Below are 6,122 nucleotides of genomic sequence, written 5' to 3' on the forward strand. Positions count from 1 at the left end.
TTTCCTTGCATTTTCCTCCATGATGTCCCTTCCATGCACAGACCCTCAATATAGCACCACCACGTGTCTCTTGCAGGTCTCCACACCCTGCAGCTCATGTTCAGCTGCGAGGTGTTGCCAGATGGGCGGCCCGGAAGGTTGTCCTGGAAGTATGCCTACGATGGGAAAGACCTCTTGGACCTCAACATGGAGATCCCCATCTGGAGACTCTTAGAGGAACAGGACAAGATCTTGAAGTTGGACCACCTTCTGGCTGATCCAGTGTACTGCAGCCGCTACCTGGAGGACAACTGCATGTACTGGCTGAAGAAGTATCTGGGCTACAGGAACGTGAGCTTGCAGAGGAAAGGTGAGGCGAAAGTCTGGACTCTCCCCCATGTGTCAAAAGACCCTCTCTGGGGCTCAAGATCTCTTCCACCCCAGTTGCCACGATGTTTTTAGGGGGTGGGTTGAGCAATGAAATGCTTGGTTCCTTCACCCCTACCCCTCCGTTCATGTGGTACAGTCTGCCATACCCACTTCAGGACTCTACCACTTCATTCTGCCACGTGGGTGGATCTGACACGAGCACATGGAAGAGCTTTTCTCAAGCTGTGTGTGTGGAGGCAACATGGCAATTCTCTCTCCACCCCCCCTCAAAAAAAAACATTCCTTGCTATTTTATTTCTAATGGATCCTTCCAAGTCCATAGTATGTACAGTATGTGTTCATTTATATAATCTACAATGCCCATTGTTATTTTCATACAGACTAATACATATGTCATATTATGTGACCATTTTCATAGAGGCAAAAACAAAGTAGAGCAGTAGTAATAATTATGCTGAGGATGTAAGTCATCTGTGTAATCAATGCTTGTGGTCTTTTCTCAACAACTGATCCCTAAAACCATAGAACATCTTGCCAGAATTACTTTGTTATGGCTTATACCTGCCATACAGACCAGCAAGGCTGAGCAGAACAGAAATGCTGGTTTGATTATATGCTTGTATTTATGAAGGCATTTTCCTTGCATAGTTTTAACACAAATCAAACCTTTCAGAGTAACTTTAGAAACATTAGGAAGAACTTTCTGACAGAGCGGTTCCTCAGTGGAACAGGCTTCCTCGGGAGGTGGTGGGCTCTCCTTCTTTGGAGGTTTTTGAACAGAGGCTCAATGGCCATTTGACAACAATGCGGATGCTGTGGATTTAGGGGGAGTTTCCCCTAAACTTGTTTGTGAGTTTCCTGCATTGTGCAGGGGGTTGGACTAGATGACCCTGGAGGATCCTTCCAACTCTACGATTCTAATACTTTAGAGGTGGCAAAATTGCAAACAGAGCGGCACTTTTTTCATGTACCTATGAAATCTGCCAACTATGTAGCGTGCTACTCAGACCTTAAACAACCGTAGAGCTATACAATACATGCAATATTTTCTGTAGTTATTTTATATATGCTGGGGATTGAACCTGGGACCTTCTGCATAGCAAGCAGGTGCTCTACCACTAAGCCACAGCCCCACCCACTGTAGTTATTTTTATTTGTATATATGTGTCACATTCTCAGGGCTCATGACAATATGGGCGTACACCTTTCTCATGCATATTATTCCAAAACATAATGGAAAATGTCCAATACTTCAAAAATTTAGCCTCATACAAATTCTCAACACCAAGATACTTAGTAAAATATGCGAGTCTTCCAAATTCTGTAAAGCCATTCAGATATTATTTTAACATGGAATATGCACAACATCACTGTTACATTACAGCTTTTATACCGGATTTTTGTTGCTTTGTGGTCTATATGGTTTGGGACACGTCAGGTACCACTGACTCTCTTATGAGCCTGCCCAAACATCATGGTCATCTGCGGTAGCCCTGCTTCAGTTGCCTCTGCCTTCTGAGATCAGGCAACCCAGTAAAGGGCCCTACTCGTTCGTGGCACTGAAGCTCTGGAATTTGTTCCCCAGGAAGACCGTTCTGTTGCCATCCTCTGTTGCCATCTTTGTTTCACTCTTGCTTTCCCTCAGTGATCCCTCCTTTCTAACCAGTCTTTTCAGTCTCTTATATATTTTCACGCATGAACATATGAAGCTGCCTTATACTGAATCAGACCCTTGGTCCATCAAAGTCGGTCCATCAGACTGGTAGCAACTCTCCAGGGTTTCAGGCGGAGATCTTTCACATCACCTACTGCCAAATCTTTTTTTTTTTTAAACTGGAGATGCTGGGGATTGAACCTGGGACCTTCTGCATAGCAAGCAGATGCTCTACCACTAAGCCACAGCCCCGCCCCACCCCCTCAGTCTGGGGTGGGACTGGATGGCTGAATGGGGACTCTGCAAGGCCAGTCTCCATCCCGCCAGCCTAAGAAGATGTACTCAACACAGACCAATGTTGCCATTTCCACAGAGACCGTGAAGGTGAAGGTGGCACGCAAGAAGGGCAGCGACAGGCAGGAGACCCTCTTCTGCCTGGTCTACGGTGCCTACCCCAAGGAGATCAATGTCACTTGGATGAAGGATGGGAAGGAACAGATGCTGGCTCGCCTTACAGAGTGTATCCTCCCCAACTCAGATGGGACCTATTACACCTCGCTCAGCATCAATGTGGAGCCTGAGGAGAGGGACCAATACTTTTGCCGAGTAGAACACAACAGCCTCCCAAAACCCCTGGATTTGATCTGGGAGGAGCCAGGTGAGAGACTGTGGGGGATTGTGTGGCTCCCCCCTCCCTTTGGGGTATGGCCTGGCAGAGTGTGGAAGGTGATTTTCTGGTAATTAACATTTCATTGGAGTTTTCCAATACAAAAAAACAAACACGATTGCAAAGGAACAAGGATGTAAATAACATTGTCTTAGCAGTAGTATGTCGAAAAGGCAAATGCAATTTTGGGCTGTATCAACAGAAGTGTAGTGTCCAGATCACGTGATGCGATGGTATCGCTTTACTCTGCTCTGGGAAGACCTCACCTGGAGTCTTGTGTTCAGTTTTGGTCACCACATTTTAAGAAGGATAGAGACAAGCTGGAATGGGTCCAGAGGAGGATGACGAAGATGGTGAGGGGTCTGGAGACCAAGTCCTAAGAAGAAAGGTTGAAGGAGCTGGGGATGTTTAGCCTGGAAAGGAGGCGGCTGAGAGGTGATATGATCACCATCTTCAGTTACTTGAAGGGCTGTCATGTAGAGGATAGTGTGGAATTGTTTTCTGTGGCCCCAGAAGGTAGGACCAGAACCAAGGGGTTAAAATTAAATCAAAAGAGTTTCCAGTTCAACATTTGGAAGAACTTCCTGACCGTTAGAGCGATTCCTCAGTGGAACAGGCTTCCTCGGGAGGTGGTGGGCTCTCCTTCCTTGAAGGTTTTTCAACAGAGGCTAGATGGCCATCTGACAGCAATGCAGATCCTGTCAATTTAGGGGGAAGTGTTTGTGAGTTTCCTGCATTGTGCAGGGGGTTGGACTAGATGACCCTAGAGTCCCTTCCAACTCTATGATTCTGTGATTCTAAATACATTGCAGTGCAGTAAATAATATTGACTATAGCTAAGTAAGAAGTATGTATAAACAAGCTGTAAACCGTATTGGACAAGAACATAACAGCTACATTATGTATAAAAAAGAAGTTAAAAGACAAGAAACCTAGCAAGTAGATTAACGTCAAGTTATGTAAGATGCCATAATCAATCAATTATGGAATTTAAAACCTAAACCTGATTTAAAGAATATCAGTGCAAAGGGTAACATATGCTTAGGACTGCTTAGGACTATCTCACCATGCTATGGCGACCCTGGGTCCTTCTTTGAACACCTAATATCGACCAACTAGCTATTACTATCATTAGAATTTTAACTGCTGTTTGAAATTATTGTATTAGCACCTGTTGACATTTTTAGTCATTGCTCTTATGTTGCTAGGGAGAGCCAGTTTGGTGTAGTGGTGAAGTGTGTGGACTTGTGGAGAAACGCCATTTTAGTCAATGTTGGTGCTTCATTGGGAGGGAAAACATGAAACTCCTAAGCAGGCTTTGGCCTAGCCTTCCCCTCACTCCCCCCTCCCTTCCAGAGCCAAACCAACAACTCTAGGGGAAAAGTCTCCTAGAGAGGCAGGAAGTTCTTTTGTTCTTTGCATTGGAGTTAGCAGGAAGAGTTTTTTAGTTTGCAACTGGCGCTCGAGGGAGCATGTGGTGGGCATGGGGGCTCCTGCCTGTGAGGCCCCCAGGCAGTCAGACCAAGTAAGTCATCCCCAAGGCGGGGCAAGTTTAGACCAGGGACAGTAGAAAGCGTTTATAAACACCTTTTCTTTGTCATGCTGTTTGCTGTGCGGGTGCTGTGCTGCGCTAACTTTTTATATGCAACTGTTTTTGTTTTGTTTTGTTCTTCTTTTATTTTCTTTTTCTCTTTTAATTAAATATTTTTACTATTTTGAATGCTGGCAGTCAATCTCTATACCACATAGATCCCCAAACCGCTTTAGACCACGCTGCGTTTTCGGAAGGGGGCCCCGGGGAAGGGGGAAGGCATGCAGTTGGATAAGGTGCCAATCCTCCAGGGGTGCCCCAAAGAAGTGCTGAGGTCTCTGTGAAACCCAAGTACAGGGTGGCAGAGGACTTTGAGGCCTGGCCTCATAGCTGGAGAGGGGGATTGGGAGTCCTGTTCCTCTCAATCTGAACCCCTAGACTGAGCAGGTGGTGGCAGCGAGCCCAAGGGGCAGGAGGAGAAATAGCTCCCTCCAGGAGTTGGCGACTCAATAGGGAGCTGACGGGACCGGGTCTGAAGGCAGAATCGGGCCGGTTCCGTCACATTCTGGGAGAACTGGGTTTGATTCCCCACTTCTCCACTTGCACCTGCTAGCATGGCCTTGGGTCAGCCATAGCCCTGGCAGAGGTTGTCCTTGAAAGGGCAGCTGCTGTTGTGGGGGAGGAAGGGAAAGGAGATTGTGAGCCGCTCTGAGACTCTTCAGTGGAGGGCGGGATATAAATCCAATATCTTCTTTTTATGTTTGTATTGCTGTTTTTATTTTGTCTGGTCATGTCAAATTGATTGCTTGACCCCTAATCTGTGAGCTGCCCTGAGCCTGCCTTTGGCGGCGAGGGTGGCACACAAATTAAATAAATAAATAAACATGGCCCGGCCCAGCCTAGCCTGACATGACCCGGCCCAACAAGATCTCATTTATGTCAAATCCGGCCCTCATAACAAATGAGTTTGACACCCCTGCTTTAGGGTTTCTGTCACAGAAGGAACTTTAAACCTCTTCCCCCCCCACCCCCATCCTAGCAACATCAGAATTTGTAGCAGAATCTCCAGTGGATTCGTGTTTTTGCTTGGGAGTTACTAACCGCTTGCTTCTGCCCCTGTGTTAAAGGGGCTGGGGGCAGAGTGTCCAGGGGACCCATCTCTGGTGGGGGCGGGTAGGGAGCACATTCAGCCAGTGCTGAAAGAGCTGCACTGGCTACCTATTGCATTCCGAGTCCGTTTCAAGGTGCTGGTATTGACCTTTTAAAGCCCTATATCAGGGGTGGTAGTTCTCCAGATGTTTTTTGCCTACAACTCCCATCAGCCCCAGCCATTGGCCATGCTAGCTGGGGCTGATGGAAGTTGTAGGCAAAAAGCATCTGGAGAGCTACCATTGGCCACCCCTGCCCTATATGGTGGAGGCCCTGCTTATCTACAGGGTCACCTTTCTCCGTATGTTCCCCAGAGAGCACTGCATTCAGGGACACAAAATCTGCTATCTGTCCCCAGACCAAGGGAGGCCAGATTGTGCTCCACATGGGCTAAGGTCTTCTCAGTGGCAGCACCAACAATGTGGGATGCCCTCCCAGAGGCCATAAGTGCCCTGCGGGATCTCTCCCAATTCCGCAGGGCCTGTAAAACCGAATTATTTTGACAGGGTTCTAATACCTAAATGGGAGAGGACGGCCACCGTACACTGCTGAGCGACATCAGCTCATGAGGAATTACAATCACTATAGGAGCACTGTCAGAAGGAAGGAAGTTATGATCCCGCCTGTACTGAAGTTTTGAGCAGTGCCATGAAATGTATTTTAATTGTTATTTTATTGCTTTAAATTGTAATCTTAAAATTGTTTTAAGTTGACTGTTAGCTGCCCTGAGTCTAAGAAAGAAAGAATTATGT

General features: G+C 46.8%; 1 non-coding gene across 1 annotated transcript; it reads right to left on the reverse strand.

Annotated features, from left to right (window-relative positions):
- Positions 1–2,203: 2,203 nt before the first annotated feature.
- Positions 2,204–2,275, reverse strand: TRNAS-GCU (transfer RNA serine (anticodon GCU)). The gene has a single exon. It is a non-coding gene; the product is annotated as a tRNA-Ser (tRNA).
- Between the last annotated feature and the right edge of the window lie 3,847 nt (positions 2,276–6,122).

The sequence above is a fragment of the Heteronotia binoei genome, chromosome 5 (genome assembly GCF_032191835.1).
Source record: "Heteronotia binoei isolate CCM8104 ecotype False Entrance Well chromosome 5, APGP_CSIRO_Hbin_v1, whole genome shotgun sequence".
Taxonomy (NCBI): Eukaryota; Metazoa; Chordata; class Lepidosauria; order Squamata; family Gekkonidae; genus Heteronotia; species Heteronotia binoei.